This window comes from Pteropus alecto, unplaced genomic scaffold, assembly GCF_000325575.1.
Source record: "Pteropus alecto unplaced genomic scaffold, ASM32557v1 scaffold92, whole genome shotgun sequence".
Taxonomy (NCBI): Eukaryota; Metazoa; Chordata; class Mammalia; order Chiroptera; family Pteropodidae; genus Pteropus; species Pteropus alecto.
The window spans coordinates 13,770,666-13,791,592 of NW_006432447.1; the positions used below are offsets into that span (position 1 = coordinate 13,770,666).

At 35.8% G+C, this 20,927-nt stretch overlaps 1 pseudogene; it reads left to right on the forward strand.

Moving 5' to 3' along the window:
• Positions 1-985: 985 nt before the first annotated feature.
• LOC112475950 overlaps positions 986-20,927 on the forward strand; it is a 75,738-nt pseudogene continuing 55,796 nt past the window's right edge.

The window sequence follows — 20,927 nt, forward strand, 5'->3', positions numbered from 1 at the left end:
GCCTCAACGCTCCTTTCCACACATATAGGTACATTCTTATTCATAATTAAGATTGCAGTCTAAATATCACCTTTTTAAAAAACACTCCTTCTACCCCAGAGATAGTTGGGGTTCTCCATATTTCTCTTAGCACTCTTACTTTTCTCTTATAGCACTTATCACAATTACAATCAAATTTTTTAAAAACATTTTTCTTCTCCTGTTGCCAGTGAGTTCCACAGAGCAAGGATCACTAATGTGAGTGGAGCCATCTTAGACCATCAGGCTCCAAATGAGTCTCCAATTGAGACTGCAGAAAAATGAGTGACACAAGGTGAGTCCAAAAGAAAATACCACTTCAACTGAGCCCAGCCCCAAATGCTGAGCAAATAAACTAGCGGTGGCACCTAGTACAATGCCTATAATATAGTAGGTTCTTTGTAGGTGTTATAAGTATTTATTGAATAAATAAATGCTTCACAAATATTTTACGAATAAATATTTACTATTAACATCATCATTATTATTATATGAATTGATTTTCAGTACTAGGCAAGTTCATTGTGCCATGAATTGTGTGGTTCTATAAAGTCAATGATTGAATAACTGTCAATAGATGATTTTTTTTATTCTAAAATAAGTGAAAACTATTCTATCCATTGTTAAATACATAAAACTGGAAAGAAGTACTTTTTGGGTGAGAAGGAAATAGTCATCACTATTATACAAAATATTGTATTTTATTCTCAAAGATAAAAGATAAGTGTGTCAGAATATTAATCTGGATGAGAGAGAGGGCAGGGTTTTGCTTTTTTTCCCCCAAGGAAATACCTTTCATCATGAGCAATTGTTAAGACTCAGACCTTAGAAAGAGGTTATCTTTTAGTATCTGTAACTGGAATATTCAGATATGCCATAAACATTTTTATTCCCAAAGAGTGCTGCATGGCATATCACTATTTTAGAGAGGGTGGCTCAGCTTAAATTTCTGCTATATTTAAGTAATATGGGTGCAGAAGTGGAACTTCATAGCCCTCAAGTCTCCAGTGAATTGCTGAAGCAGCGAAGTCTTATTACTGTTCAACAGGACTGGTGGTTTTATGGCCTCGTGACAGAGCCATTTATGATTCTACAGAATATATGGCAAGCATAGCTTTGCCTCAGGTCAAAGGCCTTAAGGGGTTTATATAATGCTAAATGTTGAATAGATGTGTGTGTGTGTATATATATATATATATATATATATATATGTTTTTAAATATGATCTTCCAAAATCTCCCAAAGAATAGAGGAAATCTAACTCTGACTGCTGACTTCTGTGCTAACTCTGTGAGATAAGGCAGTTCATTCGAGCTTTCCTGTCCTCAGTTTATTCATCTCCAAACTCTGGGTGATTGTCTTAAGTAATGACTGAGGTCACTTATGCTTGTAATGGCCATAGATGATATAGCGTATAGCCGTGGATTGTCTGGCACATCCGCATCTAATAGGGGGCAGGTCTTAGCATTCAGATTCCTAGGCCCTTGCCCAGATCTAACAAAGCAGAATAGAAAAGGTGGGAGCAGCGGGAGGGGTTGGTGGTGGTGGTGATGGTGGAATTTAGGAATTAGAATTAAAAAAAAAGAGAAATAAAAACCTGTTTAGATTATTCAAAAGCACATTTATGTCCAAGAACCACCTCTTATATTATCAGGATTCTCCAGCGTTAGATGTGAGGATATTTACTTCTTATATAGACCTGAGAAATATTATATGAAGGAAACACCAACATTTTAAAAATATTAGCAGCAGAAGACAGTTGATTGACTTACTCTGACCTTCTTTTTTAGATACTGAAGTTGAAATCATTATAGGCAAAACCTTACATAATTTTTATAAAGTTCAGACCTTATAGCATTTAAGGTCTTGCAACCATTCAATCAACACCAAAAACTTCACAGGGAATAACCAATTAAAATAACTACTCCACATCTACATTATTTTGGTATTTCTGTTCCTCATAGCTTCCTATTGTACATTATGAGAAGCAGAGCAGTGACTGAGCCAGACTATCTACCTACCTACCTACCTACCTACCTGATTATCTTTTTATGTATATATACACGTACATACACAAACCCACATAATATCATGTAAAGATGCTTGGATCGTTCCTCAGATTTGCAGTCATATTCCTAGGCTGCTCTCAGTGTTAATTTTTATCTGAGTTTATGGGCATAAAACATACACCAAGAAAGTTGAGAGATCCTGAGTTCTCTTCCCCAGGAGAAGTCTCTGCAAAACATTTTGACATATAAAGTATTTTGAGTTGATATCTTTTAGATATTTCTATGAGTGGGCAACACAGCCATTACCATCACCATTTGATCAATGAAGGATTTTGGTGACAACAGACTTGTCCAGTTTGATACCCTGATATAATAGAACTAATCCAAGAATCATTTTCAATCTTTTGGTTTTGAATCTCATGCTTTCTTCCACACCCTATTCATGCCACAGTTCAGAAGTTTTTCTGTATTTTTCTTACTTAAGTCTTGTAATTAAAAACATCTGTGTGCTCGGAGTGACGGAAGCAGAGTTATCACACTGAATATCTTGATAAAAATTTATTCAAACCTCCCCATTCTGATGGCTACTACAGTGACTACATGACATAAAATTACTGGTAGAAAATAGGCGGCGGCAGAAGGTGGGCTTCGGCAAAATCCATTAAAGATATCTCAGGGAGAGGGAGATACATGATGAGAGCTATGTTTACTTAGAAAGGTGCCAGTTCTATTTCCAAAATAACAAATAGCTCATGGGCCTGGTCTCTAGTCTCCATTTCTTCTGCCACTACTTCAGTTTAGGCTCTGTTCAGTTTTTATCTAACACATAGAAGTTACAAGAAAACAAAAATATATTGAAAGAAGGAATGTCTCCTAATTGGTTTTCACCTCCTTTCTTTTTGAAAAAGGCTTGGAAATAGCAGCATGAGGACTCAAACCAGAGTTTGAGGGGTTCAGAGTACAAGCTTTCAACTGCCACAGATCATTAGTCACTTTTACAGCCTACCTAATAGACTTGAGAGGCTGAATTTCGCAGCATCAGCAAGAGGCTCTTTAGCAGGTTAGATTTATTATTTGTAAAGTTCAACTTTCTACAATCTCTGCACTCCATTTTGCTACCATACTGAAACTTCTTGGGCAAGAAAATTACCATATGCAATGAGGTTTTTAGTCAGATCCTGTTATTTCCTCAATGTTTAGCTCTTTCTTTTTATTTTGTTTAGACCATGAGTTCACAAAGAGGAATGTTTACAAACTGAAGAGTCAGCTCTGTGAGGATACTGGCACAGCCCTAGATATGGCATGACTTGCCAACTTGCTTCGTGCCAGAGTCTCTTTCAGAAACTCTTCAATCACTCCTTTGGGGGAAAGAGAGCTGTTTAAAATTCCTTCATAATCTGCAGCCTCTCTGCAGGAGAGCAGCTTTAGGGAGAATGGTGAAAAGTAGAGCCAGTCAGGCTCCTTTTGCTTTCTTTATTCGGCTAGGTCACACACTAGCTGTGATTGGGAAGGAATGTTATGTAATTATGACAAGTCCCTAGAGAACCTTAGTATTAATATTAATTAAAGACACTAGTATTCCACTGGACACTTTGTTGGCCACTAACCATTCCCTCACCACAACTTTGGTTTCAAAATAGGGCTCAGAGTCATTTGGATTTGAAAAGCAGCATTTTTAGTTACATGAATATAAAATATAAATATCACCCTAATAAGCAGATGACATTGTGTGAGAATTTCCAGATTAATCCACCTAAATCAAGAAGAGAGAGACCCGTCTGAAAGTATTTTTTGTTCCTTGGTGTTCATTCACTGGTTTTTATTAATTTGCTTCTTTAGTTTTATTTTCAGCAATACAAATCTCAATGAATCTTTGCAATGCCCGTAGTCACCCAGCCAGAGACTTATTGAGGCTTGCTTTGGTCATTCAATTAAATTTTGGCCAGTGAATTTTGAGTATAAGTAATACCTGCAACTTGCTCATCACTTCTTTAAAAAGGAAGCAGATAGCCCTTTTTTTTATAATTTCTGTGAACTGATCTCAATATATGGTGCAGATGAGCCAGCTATCATTGTGAGGAGGATGGCAAGACCCTAAGTTATAGTGGTGATTAGAGAAACCTGAGTTTCTGGACACCAAGTATAGCAGAAGTTCTTGCCTTTTATGTTCTCATCTATTTCTCAACTATTATTTTGAGAGAGAATAAACTTATACTTTGTTAGAGATTCTGTAGCTTTGAGGCTTTTGGTATAGATATTTAGTTTTACCCAAACACAAAATCTTTCTCTACAGACCTAAATCTAGAGTACCTTTCACTGATTCAAGATGGCCTTGGTCTGAGCATCTTAAAATATCCGCGGAGACAGAACATGGTCATAGTGGAATCAAAAGCTAGTGTATCTAGGGAAGTCAAAAGAAACTTTTGAAAGGTAGTGTGGCCAAATGGCCCAATACATGTCATAGCACCAGATGGATATACTCCTTAAATGAGTCATGCCCTGCATAGCAACATTTTGATCAATGACAGACCGCATCTACTATGGTTGTCCCATAGATTTTAATAAAGCTGAAAAATTCCTATTGCCTTGTGATGTTGTAGCCATCGTAACGTCACAACATAATGCATTACAGTTGCCAACAGTATTCAGTATGGATAGTAATTTGCTTTACAATTTGTAGCCTAGGAACAATAGTTTATACCATAGAGCCTGAGTGTGTAGTAGGCTACACCATCTAGGTTTCTGTAAGTGTAATGTTCGCACAGTAACAAAATCACCTCACAACACATTTCTCAGAACGTGTCCCTGTTGTTAAGCAATGCATAACTATACTACTGAACTTGAACTTTAGTTTTGTCATCCGTAAAAATAATGAAAATAATACATGCTTTACAATATCGCTGTGGAAATTTTTAGCAATGATATATATGAAGTATCTAGCAAAAAAATGTTTCTCAATAATGCTAGTTTTTTTTCTTCCATTTTTTCTACTTATTTCAGCCTTGATTGTTTTGAGGAGTACAGTCTTGTTGGTCAGACCATAAATTTTTGTATAAAGAAGACTTTTTTTTCTTACTTTTCCATGTAGTGTTAATTAATTGGAAATTTTCTGTGGTTTTAAAACTGATAAAGAAAGGATATGAGCTGAGGTAGGCAATGGCCACTCACCTGTTCCTTCTCCTCTCTCACTTCATAAATACCAAACTTTGGAGGAGTGTGGAAACAGGGAGGGAACTGGCAGTGTAAATAATTACTCTCCTGAGGGTTGGCATCGCTGTTATCAAGAGTGCTTTTAATAGAAGTCATTTCCAAAACGCCCAGAAGCAAATGAAAAATAACATAGACTCCAGAGCTCTGTCCGTGGCACAATCTATTTCTTTCACCTTTATTGACAGGATCTCCTCTACTTAAGGATTTGCTATGTTGACAAGGGTACTCAGTATTGATTAGAGTTGATGGTAGTCTAGTTGACATCTCAACTCCCTGCACTTTATTTTTTAATTGAAGAAAGCCTTTATAATCTAGTCACTTTCCATTTTCTCTTTGATCCAAGAATCCCTGGGGAAGGAAGGTCAGCCTCGAATCAGCCTGAGGGAATGTGGTTTATTTAGGATTGTTCAGTGTCTTGAATAGAAAGAAAATAGGCAAATTATATTGAAGTGCATAACTTAACATTTTTTTCAATTACAATTGACATGTAATATTTTATATTAGTTTCAGATGTACAGCATCGTGGTTAGATATTTATGTAACTTATAAAATGATCTCCTGGTAATTCTAAAATCCACCTGACATCATGCATAGTTATTACAATATTATTGACTGTATTCCCTATGCTGTACTTTACATTCCCGTGACTATTTTGTAACTACCAATTTGTACTTCTTAATCCCTTCACCTTTTTGACTCAGCTTCCCAATCCTCCTCACCTCTGGCAACCATCAATTTGTTCTCTGTATCTATGAGTCTGTTTCTGTTTTGTTTATTTTGTTCTTTAGATTCCACACATAAGTGAAATCATGTTATTTGCCTTTCTCTGTCTGACTTATTTAACTTAACATAATATCCTCTAGTTCTCTTCGTATTGTCATAAATAGTAAGATTTCATTTTTTATGGCCAAGTAATTGTGGTATAAATATGTACCACAATTTCTTTATCCAACTGTCTGTTGATGGGCACTTAGGTTGCTTCCAGATCTTGGCTATCGTAAATACTGCTTTAGTGAACATAGGAACGCATATATCTTTTCAAATTAATGTTATGTATTTCAGATAAATACCCAGAAGTGGAATTGCTGAGTCATAAGGCAGTTTTTAAAAAAATTTTTTTGAGGAATCTCCATAGTATTTTCCATATCTAGTGCACAACTTTTGATAACACACTATAATATGATCCTTCTGTGTGAGGAAGAGCATGAAACATAATTGGATAACTACACTCTGGGATGAAACCAAACTTAGTTCAAATCCTTGCTCTCTCATTTACTAAGACTAAAAGTATTCAAAAACTCTGAACCTCAGTTTCCTCATCTCTAAAATAGATGATGATAATGTCTCTATATCAAAGATAATAATACTTACCTCGAGAATTAATGTAGCATGGGTTAACTGACAGTATATGCAAGGCATCTAGAATATAGTAGATGATCCAGGATAGCTATTATCTGCTCAAGCAATATGTAATTGAGACACTTCTTTTTGAAAAAAAAAAATATATATATATATATATATTTTTTTTTTCCAAAAAATATATATATATACATTAGAAATGTCTTATAGAAGGTGAACTCTGACTCATTCTGAGCAAGTAAGACTCATCCTATGCAAATATAAATTCAAGAAACTTTCCAAAACCAAATGTAGATGGTGGGTTTTATTGCCTATAATTTTGAAGCATTTATGATCTCTTTCATTGATATAAACATATATATCTACATTCTTTTCCAACCTATGGAATCGTACTATATTGAAGATTCATTACCTGCTTTTCCCATGTAGTAGATGATGCTTTAAATTCTAATTCACTTATTTAAGTATAAATAATATGCAAGATCATAGAAATTTGTGGCATAAACTATATATTAGATAACTCAAAATTGATTTCCAATCCCTCCTTAATTCCTGTGCTTACTAGGAAATTTAAATTGCACTAACAGCCTCACTTGAAATTAAGGATATCATATGACACCCTTAGGAATAATATATTCTGATGACTAAGATGTAAGTGGAAATCTGTGAAAAGTGTTTGGGGGAAACAATTATATTTAAGAAGAGAAAAAGAGGGTGGGATATAAAAAACTTGTGAAGTTTTTGCCCTACCATCTTCTTCGTTTCTGACATGTGACTAATGCTTAAAAGTGGAGCAGGCATCCTACATTTCAATATGCTAAAAATTGTGGAGCTAAAATATGGAAAAGACCAGAGTTTTGATACCATCGGTGAGCACCCATGTGAATCAATGCTTGAGTCATTTATGTCATTTTGCAACAAATACTTATTGGGCATTTACAAGTTAAAAACATACTCTTTTAGATTTTGGAGATATAACAGTGAAAATAACAGACAAATGTTCCTGTTTTTAGGAATCTTACATTCTCATGTGAGAAGAGAGATAAAAAACAAATTTTGAAGGGCGTATGGGAGTGGGTGTGTGTGTACAGAATGTCAAAATGATAAAAAAAGTCCTAAGAAGAAAAATAAATCAGGGAAAAGAGAGTGTTCAGAAGTACTAGGGTGTGGGTATGTTTCACTGCTGAAATACTCATGAGAATTAGAATCTGGAAAGTAAGAGATGACTTGAGTTCTGGATTGTATGTTATAAAGTACAATTTAGGAGTGTGAAATTAAATTTGCACTGATGGTCGTAAAGCAGATAGTGAATATTGGGGTGAGAGGGGGCTTGTTAGGAGCAACTAGAATTTTAGTAACTCTCTTCTTACCTGATGATGGTGGTGTAGAGGCTGAGGAAGGGGTGTTCTTATTCAGAGCCTTAGGCAAGGAGAGCTAATAGATCTGAGTCTGGCCAATGGGTGTTAGAAAAAAGTCACCTACTTTTCTTTACTGCTGTACTGCTTGCTGAATAAGATAAATAGGCCAGCATTTGTTTAAGGTACTGCACATTGAGTGGCGTGGAAATATTCCTGACTGAAACAGATATAACAGGAAGAATGAACCACCACTTATTGAGTATGTACCATGTGTCAAACACTAGGCTATTCATTACACATGTCGCTACTTTTGATTTTCATAATAACACTGGGCTAGATACTTTTACTACTATTTTATAGCTGAGGCAAGTTAAGAACTGACTCCAGTTTGTAAGTCAGTAAGTAGTAGCTTGGATTTAAATTTAGATATTTGTGTCTAAAAAGCATCTCTGCTCATTTTCTTATTTATTTAGTAAAATAATAATAATAATAAAGTATTTTCTATGTGTCAAGCATTTTGCTAGACATTTGAGTTAAGAATAGTATGGTAACTAAAACAGTTCTAGTTCTCAAGGAAATCTCTTAATGAGGAGGTCAGACATAAGCACATTTTAAAAATTAAGTTTAGTTAATTCAAACAGTTGTGTTGTGTTCCAGAACCTGTGTAAGGCATGGAACTGATTCATAGTATAACAGAGTCCTAGTCTATGACTCTTTTATCATCCATTGATGAGAGTTAAGCCCTAAACAAGAACTGCCAGTAAGTTCGAGGTATCTGTTAAAGAGGGAGGGGCAAAGCATGAAGGGACCATGGGAGAGGGATTGGGTGGTGGAGAATGAATAGGCGGAGAAGGTACTGATATTCCTGGCAGAGAAAAGTCATGTGAATAGTTATTGAAGAATGAAAGGCCATGGAACCTTAGAGCTGAATGTTCCAAAGTGAAAGATGGAAACTGAAGTTTGAAAGAAATGTAGCTGGGCCCCCATAGCAAAGGTCATATGGGTCAATTTAAATGGTTTGGGTTTTACCTCATAGGCAAAAGTTTTGAACCAGGTGGGTAAAATCATCAGACCTCGTTTTAGAAAAGTGGCTCTAGCAGATGCAAAAGGGAGGAACACATGACCCTGTTTAACTTTATACTTTGAGGCCCCTCCTTTTTATGTAATTCAGAATATTGTGTTTAGATAGCCAATTTATTATTATTATTATTATTTATTATTATTATTATTATTATTATTATTATTATATTCAAGAGACTGAAATTTCTCCATCATGGGATAAAATAAATTCTGCCCACTGTCAAGCATAGGTAAAATGGCATTACACACTTAAAATTTCAACCTTATATCACCTCTGAAACCATTTATGTTATTCCATTTTTTTCTGAGACAAAGATTCAGTTATTCATTTCTAGATGAATAAAGGGACAATCAAGAATGTTTAGGGAAAAAGACAAGAATTACTTATTCCTTGTGTACCAATGCTTTATGCTCAGTTTGAGCAACTTCCTATATTATAGTCTAGTTATTTTTCTCCCAAATGTGAGAATATAATGAGTACATGATGTGTTTGGCTACAATAATAAAACACAGTATGTTCAGAATATCTTGCCTTCTGTCATAAAAAAAAAAAAAATAACGAATAAAAACAAAAAGCAAACTAATGCATTTGAAAATATCCAGGCTTCCGACGTCAGTTTTATCCTCACCAGGTAATTTTCCCAGGGTCTGGCTCAGCTGAGGTTTGCCACCATCCGTCATCTCCTTTTATGAGTATCAAGATTGCTTTATTGTTGCAGCGCTTGGCAAAATACTTCTCTTTTACAAGTAATCTAGATCCGTCAAGCTGTCTAGTTCTACTACATCAGTCACCACTTTGTAGTTTATTTGGTGACAGTGACTGCCAATAAAATAATGCTATAAAATATTCCAGTGTGAGGAGGCTAATTCAGTGTAGGTTAATAAAGCTGCTGTGATTCATCTTGCCATGCAGCATGCTTTTTATGCTGGGCCTCTTTTAGGTGGATGTGCAAAATCACATTGAGTTTAGGTGGAATTTATGCTGTACATAAAAGGTTTACTTAATTTATATATTTACTTTCTTTTAGACTTACATTTGAAATGAAGTATATAGGTTCTCCCTGGGATGATGGAGTATATCCAGGGGTGAATTCTGAACAGACTCGTGAACTCAGATAATAAAACAGAGGCAAAGAAGCAAAAATGACAGCCCTGGGGCTTGCTTTATTATGCCTTCTCCCTGAATCTACGCAAAGCAGAAGTGGTACCCAAACCCTTGTAGAGGCTTTTTGAGAGCCCTGCTCGTGAGTATTTTAATGACCTCAGTTCAAGCCAAGAGCAATAAACGTCTCAGAAAAAGGCTGTTAATTGAAAAGACCCACAATTTCAGAGGGATTAATGTCATTGTCAGAGCCGGCTTGCTTTCTCTTCCTTTTAATTTAGCCTTCTATTTCAATTTACAAACAACTATGCAAATTGGAGCTTTAAAAGGCAGAGGCAGAAGTGGCAGATAGAATACATCTGGGGCACCGTGGACCAAAGTTATGATCCTGGGTCTCAGCTCTGCCATTATTTTCCTCCTCTGTAAGCTGGGTATTCTAGAATGTGTTTCAGAACACTTATAATGTTACTGTGAAGATTCTTTATCTAATTGATAGCAAAGTGCTCTGTAAAGCATGCATAAAATTAAAGCGATAAGTAAATATAGGTAAATGTAAAAGAACTCTGTCCAAATAAACGTCCACCTGCAGCTTGCATATTGTTCCCAAGGTACTCAGTGCTATATGACACCAGAGCATCTTATCTAATGCTGATATTCCCTTTGGGGACATGCAACCTTTCATAGCAAGAACCATCAAAGAGGCTCTACTGCCACTGATTCTCTGGATGGACTTATGATCCCTTTACCTCCCAGAAGGCTTCATAGTCCCTATGCAAATGTGCACCTTACTGTTCAGCAGTTTCTCTGGCTTCCCAAATTGTATGTTGGAGGATCAGCCTTTGCTAGGTAGAAAGGTCCTGTTCCTCTTTCTCTCCATGGAGATGGGCATCTTCTCTCCTTACATTTGCCCAACCAGCTACTGCCCATCAAGCGTTCTTAGATAAATCCAAGATGATGTACACCGAGAAGACTTCTCTGTAGATGATAAGAACAGTTTGACCTTAATTCAGTAAAAGAAACTCCTAAGTTATGCCTCATGAAACCCCCTGCTACACAGGTAATTTTTGTTGTTTTCATTTTTATTCTACTATTACTACTATTACTAAGCTACTCCCTGAGTATTCTATCTCTGCTTTAAGATCTGATTCCAAAATCACCTTTCTCTTTAGATTTCTTTAGAAAAAATAGATGTATCTCTCTGACCATTCACCCTTAACCTCAATGCTGGGACATGGTATGTTAATGTACCTATAAATTGGGGGAAACAAGTGTATTAATGAATGTGTACGTATGGAGTTAAATGTAGTATAGTATATCGGTTGTTTCCTGAGTTAGAAATATACAGTCTATACAAGAAGGATTCTTAAGCCCTTATTTTCCTCCTTCATGGTGGGGTTGGATTTCGGGCCCTATCACATGCTGACCATGTCGCCTTGAGGAAAATATTTTACCTAATAGCGCTTATTTCTTCCTCTATTTTTAGTCATTAAATACTGATTTTTGTTGTTGTTGTTTCAAATATTTCTTAAATCTCTCCTTTTATCTCCAGCCTTAGTTCAACTGTCAGAGTTCAAGTCTTCATCATCTCTTGTCTGAATTACTACTATGCTCTGCTAAGTGTATTTCTCATCTCCAGTCTTGCTTCTCCTAAGTTCATCCTCCATGCTGCAGTGAACAGTCAGTTTAAAGTTCTGATCTCGATATGTCTTATTTCTCTTTTCAGTGGGTTTCCATTGTTCTAAGACAAGACCAAGTTTCTCAGCATGGCCTGTTCTACTTACCATCCCAGCCTTTTCTCTCACTTTACACTCTTCTTCAAGTTTCCCCCTCCTTTTCAAAATTTCTCCCAGATACTGTGTAATTTCTTGTCCTCATTTCTTTTTGTAGTTGATCTACATTTCTCCCTAGAATTCTCCTCTCCCTTTCCTTTGCTTGATTAACTCCTACTTACTGTTTAAGAATTCAGCTCAATTCCCATAATATTGTTGGGCAGTTTTCTATTACTGCATCGCTTTATTGTTTCATCACTATCGATGTTTCTCTCGTAGAACAGGATAAATGATTTGAGGGTCTAGAATCTCTTTTCAAACTTTTATTTTCAGGGGTTAGCACATGATAGAGTCTCAATAATTGTCTGTTGAGGGAATGAATCTGCAATAGGAAAGCCCTAACATCTACCTCAAAAGTTTGTTAAACTTAAATGAGATAATGTATGTTGAAGTGACTGGATTCACCTTTATCACACAGTAGGCATTTAGTACATGTTTTATTTCCTTCTATTTAAATTGAGTTACACAAGGCACATATTACTTAGCATTCATGAAGGTTTGTAAATGATACCATGCTTACTATCCGTATTTCTTCTAAACCCTGCTGGACATTTTGACTACTGGTTCTCAAACTTATCTATTGGGAGATTTTTAAGAACATTGTCCATAGTGGTGTCGTAGGATGACCATCTTATGCAAAGATAGTAAATCCTTGGAAGATTTAAAAAAATCATTGTCCATGATGACATAGTAGGATGGCTGTCTTATCAAAAGATAGTAGTAAATCCTATATAGATGGCCATTAGATACTTTTTTTTTTCTTATAATTGATCTTACCATTATCTCTGTGTTCAATACCCTAGACTGATTGTATTCTGATATGAAAGATAGATCACTTCTCAGGTCTGCTGCGAGGCTCTAAGAATTATTCTGTGGAGCCCGAGGCAAGATAAGTCCAGGGCAGCTTAAATTAGCCAGTGGGGAAACATTGGGAACTGGGGAAATTGGAAGCCCTTGTTCATTTGAGTTATGTTTATAGCATCTCTCTCTCTTTTTTCAATTTTTCTTCCTTCCAAGACATAGAAATGAATGGTACTTGTCTGTCTCAGAGTGTGAACTTGACCATTTACTAGCTCTATAACTTTGGTAAAACCTTTAACTTCCATGAGCTTCAGTTTTTTGTCTATATAAATTGGATAATTATATATATGCACATCTTATCTACTGTATAGCGTTATTATAATTTATGTATATGAAAGCTCCTTTTAAACCATAAGGCATAAGGAACAGGCAAGGAAGCTACTATTAAGTTATTTTTTTCAAGAAAATTTCTTCTTCTCATAATATTTTAATGACTTTTAGAATCTAGACTAGACCATGGACTGTCTTTCATGAATTCTGTAAGCTGGCATATAGAGCATGATAATAAATGGTAAATAATCACAAAAACATTGTCTCAGTAGGTAAATTTGGCCCCCAAAAGAATCCTTTATGTAGTCAAATGTTGCCTTTTATCTAAATGCCTCACAGCATTTTGCAAACAAATTATGTATGACACATACCAAAAGTCATTCTTTCTCATCACTCTAATGTCAATACCTTTCTGAAGAAACAGTTGTTTAGAACCCCAGGCTACTGTCAATCAAGAGAACAAAGGATATTTTCATCTCCTTGAAAACGACTGCAGCAGGCAGCTAGTAACCAGCTAATACTAGAGTCAATTCTTTTAGCGAAATTAATGTTTCAGGTAGCATAAAAACTAACATAAGCATGTGACTTAGTTTTCTGAAATAGTTTAGATATATCTTTATTTCAGAATAGTAAAAATATTGGAGATGGTGTGGGGAGAACCGTCAAGAGGAAGGGCTGAAGGACAGCTAGGAGCTATAGCAGCATGATAGCTTTAATGTATCTAAAATTATGAGCCACTAAACCTAACACCAGTGTGTAACAACAGTGACAGCTCATAAGTTAATAGCGTCACAGTTACACAGATTGTACTAGCATTATTGATCAATGTTGAAAGCCCTCACATATCTCAGACTCTTTTCTGAAATTTTTTTCATTTAAATACCGTCCAGACTTGCTGTTATTTCTTTAAGATAAAAAATATACCCGAGGAAAATGTTTTTATTTTTATTTTTCTGGGTAAGGAAAAGCAAAAAATGAGAGAAAGGAGAAGGTAACATTTCTGATTAGCAATTTTCCATCTTTCAAGTACTAACAAGGTGATGCTGATGCTTTTGGCCCTAGTACCAATCTTAAGAACCACTGGTTTAGAGTCCACTGGACAAACCACAGGCTTTTTCTTTCGGGGAAAAGTTAATATCAATATGAGCGATGTGATCATGGATTTTCTTAATAACGATTTCAATTAGATAGAACTTTGAAGGAATAAATGTAATCCTTTAAGTAATTGGCATCTAAATATAGAAAAATCTTATGAAAATGAGAAGTAATTGATATGTCGTAGCAGTGAATAGAGCTCTTTAATTCATGCCTCAAGAGGCTGTTCGCTCTATCCTTATCTGTTTTTATCTCAGTGCTGGGGTGTTCTCGGTTGAAGTCTTCAAACAAGGACCCCAGAGAGATTTTCAATCTTGAATTTGCTAATACTCAGACCATGTCATAATGGATTTTATTCTTTCCTCTGGATTCAGCAGAGCAGTCACAAAGCCTACCTTCAGAAAAAGAAAGCCACTGTTTCTGAGCTCTTTACCATGATTATTGGCATTGAAAATAGAAAGAAACTAAGACATCAATTAGATCAAAGGGTTTCAAACATTTTAAGAGAATATCTTTATTCAGATAAAATCTTTCTAAAAACCTCAGTATCAAAAACAGGTAAATATGTGACTTCTTGGTGAAGCACCTAGGTAGAACCCCAAGTCATCTCAAACATATTTCCAAATTCATGATACTAGACTGCTTCTGTGGTTTTCAGATAAGATGCCTAACCCTCAGAGTGACTAAGAACTTGCCATTGTTCTGGAGACAGTGGAAAGCCTAAGGAGCCCTTGAAGCTAAGATCAAGGACTCTTTGAACAATGCCCATGTCTTCCCATGTTTGGGTAGACACGAAGGTCAGAAACTCATAATTACTTCCTAAACAAGTGCAACAGCATCTTACCAGAGAGTTGCCTGAAAAGGAAGCGAGGCCCAAGGGAGAAACGCAGGAGCCAGGACCAGAAAGTCCAGTTGTCAGTGACGGCAAGAGCATTCTTTAACAGCAATAGGTATATGAATAATCCATCCCTACATAATATGAAGCTGTTAGTTTGTTTCTATGTTTTCAAATAAGGGAAAAGATGAAAGTGAGTAAGCTATTTAAATCTATGAAGCAAAATATCTAATTTTTAACAAGAAAAATTAAAGCATATCCCCTAGAATGAAAAATAAAATGGAGAAAGGCAAATAGCATACTCTATTGGCTGAAATTCAGAACACTAGTCTTTTAAATTGACTCAAAGAGTTTCGATAAATTCATAAAAAGGATGAAGTATACTACTTTATTAAAGGAGAAGAAATTGTACTTCACACAGGATACAACTTTGAAAATATTAGAAACAGAAAGAGTAAATAAATGTTAACATAAACATGCATGCAGGGATAGGAAATTATTTTCTGTATGTGTGAGAGTGCCAAGAATATATCTGATTTACTCAGATTATCATTGCCTCTAGAGACACTTGAAAATCACCACCATAACTCATATTTACTAAGTAAAGTAGAAACTTGAGAGGTTACAAATATAACAATGAAAATTCACCAAATCTTTAAGGGTTTGTTATCTTGAGTCTGGCTTTTGAATACATGCATATTATTTGAAAGATATTAACCTATTTTCAGGATGAGAGATTTTTCATGTTTGTTTTTATTATTGCCATTGACTATTAGTTTAACAGAATTTCTGTTTATGATCTTCAAAAGACTCTTGCATCTTTAAAATGACTTCTCTTTTAACCCATTCCAGATGACACTTCCTTAGCAGCTAGTCATTTTTAAACAGCTTTGGGAGATGCGGGTAATTTGAGGACGTTTCTTAACAGTGACTTTCATTAAATTTGGTTTGCCAATATGATCTTTCTACTCTGTAGAAAAACTCCTAACCCCTACATGTCTAAAAGCTTTAGGAATGACTTTTCTAAAACCACTTCTAGAACAATTCATGCTTTTTTGCACTTGCACATTTTGCATTATTTATCTGTAACATTCAGACCCTCTTTATTTGCTGGAAAAGCTCTGCCCAACTTAGTTTAACTCTGCCTAAACTAAAACATTGCCTTCTTTGTGAGACTTTCTGTAGAGATGGTGCTCACTTTCAGGAATTGCTCTGATGCCTATACTTTAAATGAGCACCTAACCTGCTATGCTAGAGTGCAAGTTTCCTGGAACGTTGAAATTGGGACATAATCTCTGTTGGGCAGTGCTTTCTCAAGTGCAAATGCATCAGGAAAAGTGATCAACAGAGAAAGAGAAGAATTAAGCCAACCCATAGAAGCCAAAGGCAGAAACTCCAGGTGAGACCAAGAGAGAAGAGCCCATAAGATCCACTTCTTCAATTCTTGGTTACTTTCAGAACACAATCCAGTGTTTTTGGAGTTGCTGCACTTTTACTATGGGTTTCATAAAATGTGCTTCTTTCTATCCATCCAATAAAAATCTCTTTTATTCAAGCTAACTCAAATGATTTTAGTCTTGAAAATAACTTTCCATCACCAAATATATATACAATTTAGTAGAGGAAAGTATTTCTGCATCTCTGCAATCTTAATAAGCTGTTCTTTTTTTTTTTTCTATTTCTATATTATGCTATCGTACTTTACTAGTCTTTCCTCCCATTAACCTATAGCATCCTAAAAAATCAGAGATCACAACTCATTTCTTATATTGTCAGCATCTAATATCGCACCTAGGTGTTCTATCCATCTGTGTTGAACTAATGAATAAAGGCAAAAGCACTATTTATTCTGCAACAAATTTTTATTTTTAAGGAATAACAATAGTAGAGGTCTACAACTAATCATAAGTCTAGTTACTCAGATAAATGGCAGAAAACTTTTGAACTCGCTCTTTCCCCTTCAAGGTTTGAATGCTTATATAGTTGCTTAATAGAATTCCTGTTGTCCCCTCCAGGGTTTTGCAGTTCCTATGAATGAACCTTCTATTGTCACTGTTATGTCCTGAACTGCCTGAAACCAACCCACTTATCTATGCAGCTTGCTTCTTCAAAGCATAATGCAGAAGTATTTATGGTAAACGACCTAGAATAACAAAGATGATAGATGAGCATGGAAGCCTTCTTCTGCATTACTTTTTAAAATATAGTTTATGAGAAGAGATTGGAAATTTTTCTGAAGGATGAAATACTTGTGTGAGCTTTCTTCTCACAGGTAGGTTTGGACTGGGACATTTCCTGAGTCCTATGGCAATGGGCAGGCCATACGCTAATAAAAATCTTTGGTTTCTGTCAGATAAAAGCCCCGATGCTCCTGTCCTCCCCCTCCTTTTCTATTCCTGTTGTTTCTTCTTATTATTGTAGTATAATATGCATATAGGAATTTGTACATATCATAAATGTAGAGCCCAGTGACTTTTTACAGACTAAACATACTTGTATGACTAGCATCCTAGAAGCCTTCCTTTCTCTCTTCTTGTCACGACTACCCCATCTCCAAGGGTAACTATCATTCTACTTGTAACAACATAGATTACTTTTGCCTGGTTTGGTATTTGTACAGGTAGAATTACACAGTATATATACTCTTTTATGTCTGGCTTCTTTTGCTCAATGTTATGTTATGAGATTCATACATGGTGTTGTATGATTGTGCTTATTGCTTTATATTGCTTTTTGTTTGGATATACTATAATTTATTTATCTACTCTACTTTGATGAACGTCAAGGGGTTATTATGGATAATACTGCTATAAACAATTTTAGTATATGTTTTTGATGCCTGGTTTTCTTTTAATTTACCTGACATCCCCCCAAAGGCCTAAACACTTTAAGTCACCATAATAACAAATGTAAAGAAGACAGGCAATGGATAGTTTTCTAGAATCTTCTGAGACTCTTTGCTTGAAGAAAGCTTACATCCCATATCTGTTTCAGTCAGCAAACAAACAAAAAAAAAACTATGCTCTCTCTGACTTCAGATTCTAATAGGCCACTGGAGGATTCTGCTACCTGAATATCACTCTTGCTTGATGTACAAACAGATAAGAGACAAAGGAAGTGCTTCTTTAAAAGCCAAATTATCTGTAGTTGAAAAAGCAGAATATGACAGCTTAGGAGGAATGGAGCTTTAGATAAGGGAGTGACCTGTGACCCTGTTCTTTTTACTACAGGAGGTAAGGCTGATCTCTGCCTCCTTCTCCCCATTATCATTTCTATCCAATTCCAACCCCCATGCATCAAGTGGACTCCTGCAAAAACTAAGCAAAAACAAGGAATAAGTGTTTGGTGGTATCACGTTTTGCTTATTATGAATCCCTCACTCAGCCTCTACCTGGGTAGGATTTCAAACTCTTAGAATTAGTTTACAGGAAGAGGGTGAATTTAAAGAAAGAAAAAGAAAAAAAGCACAATTACAGCATTTGAATGTAGACTCCTGCAATATCATTCAGAATGAGGTATTGTAGGAAATGGTACTGGAGTTAAATCCTTCTACTAGAATCGTCTGGGCAATGTATTTAAGATGTACATTCTGGGCTTAATCCCATGTGATGGAAGTTAGGTCTTTTAAGGTCCCTGTGTTTTCAGAACTGTCCTCTCCTTGACCCTAGATCTTCTACTTCATCCAGTTCGGACATTTAACCGAGTAAGTTACTAAAGGCATCTGCAACAATACTATCTGGTATAATGTGAGCCACAGATGTGAGCCATATATTTAATTTTAAATTTTCTAGTTGCCACATTAAAATAAAATAAAAAGAAACAAGTAATAGTAATTTCAATGATACATTTTATATAACCCACTATTCAAAATATTGTCCCTTCAATATGAAATCAATATAAAATTTCTAATAAGATTATTTACATTCTTTTATTCATAACAAGTGTTTGAAATCTGGGATATATTTTATGCTTAGAGAATATCTCAATTCAGACTAATTGCCTTTCAAGTACTGAATATCCACACATGGCCAGTGGCTATCATATTGGACAACATAGGTAATAATCTAATAAGTAGCTTGTATAAGTCAGATTAAAATTATCAAATAAGTTGATTGCTGAATAAATAAGTAAATAACTGAAAGTAACCTTTCTCAGGTTCTGCTCTACTTGTCTGCTTTCTCTATGATGGTTAGGGGTGGGCTGTGTGTTATAAGTATGTGGAGAGAAGAAGGACAGTGACAAAAGGAGAAAATGAAACCAAAAGGTCATTCTTTAAAACTTCTCATATCTATTGCCACTTTTTGGGTTTTTGTTTTTTGGTTTTTTTTTTGAATTTTTTCTTAATGAATGAAAAAAGAGAGAAAGAATGATGGAAAAAAAGAGAAGGGAGGAAGGAAAAAAGGAAAGAATTTCATTGTAAAACTGAAGGAAGACTTTATTTAATTAAATTTAATTAGAACAGTGGCTTTCCAAATACAGCATGCCCCATAATCACTAAGGGAATATACTTAAAATGTAGTATTTGAGCCCCAACCTAGAAAACAAATTGAATGTAGTAGGATTGGGATGAGCATTTTGACAGATACCCTGGACAGTTCTGACGTAGATTACACAGGTCACAATTTTAGGAACATTAGGTTAGAGACAGGGCCTAGGATGAGTCCACCATTCCATGGTGATGACAGGTGGCAGTTATTTTCTAATGAACTAATGAGCCACAATTAGAGGGAGACCGACTGGACATGGAATTACTTGGGCAAACAAACCTTGAAGAACCAGATTATGCTTGTTACTGCCTTGTAAATGCCATTAGGAAACAAGTTTTTCAATGGGATATGTTTGGTGAGGAAGTGTTCTTCTTAGAGCAAACCTTAATTCCAAGTTCTGACAGAAGAATCAGAAGCCATCAATAGGCATCATCTCTCATCTTTGGAAATTACTGAAAAACATTTAGGAGCACTTTGATTCTGGCAGGCTCAGTCTGAGACATCAAAGGAAGGAAGCCCTTCACCTCAAAAGACCAATGAGAAGTGTGGACTCTTGGATATCCACCAACCAACACGGCCTTCTCATGGCTGGGTTCTTCCTAACTGATATGCCACTGAGCAAACACTAATGCAAGACAGTGTACAGGATGTCCTGTAATGGAGGCAGCCAGCAGTTCAGAGGACAGGAGTGGGCTCAGGAAGGCTTCCTGCACTAGGCCCCACTGGAACTCTGTTGTGGAAGACGGGAAATGTCATCAGGGAAAGACAGGAGGTACATTCTAAGCAGAGGTTTGGAAAACTGTATGACTATTCTGGGAAGAGTGGTCAGGGTGGCAGAGGAACAGCATGAGAGTTAAATGTTAACTCACCATGAGAAGAGTCATTATTTTCTGTTCAGAGTCCATATTTGGATTAAAGTGTTGCATTTATCAGGAAACCTTTTGTCCCAATTTGTACCAGATAGACCTGCTTGTATTCCTTGTCCTGGTGAAATTATTATTATTATTACTATTTTATTTATTTATTTTTTTAGGCAAGAGTGGTCGGTGGCAGAGGAACAGCATGAGAGTTAAATGTTAACTCACCATGAGAAGAGTCATTATTTTCTGTTCAGAGTCCATATTTGGATTAAAGTGTTGCATTTATCAGGAAACCTTTTGTCCCAATTTGTACCACAGGACCTGCTTGTATTCCTCGTCCTGGTGAAATTATTATTATTATTACTATTTTATTTATTTATTTTTTTAGGCGAGGCAACCCTTGGTTGATCTCACAGATTGCAAGGACCTTGTCAGTTTACAATCCCTTTTTAAAAATTTTTTATTTTTTTATTTTTTATGCCTACAGCATCTGGTCTTCCTGGGAGATCTCCCATCCAAGTACTAACCAGGCCTGACTCTGCTTAGCTTCTGAG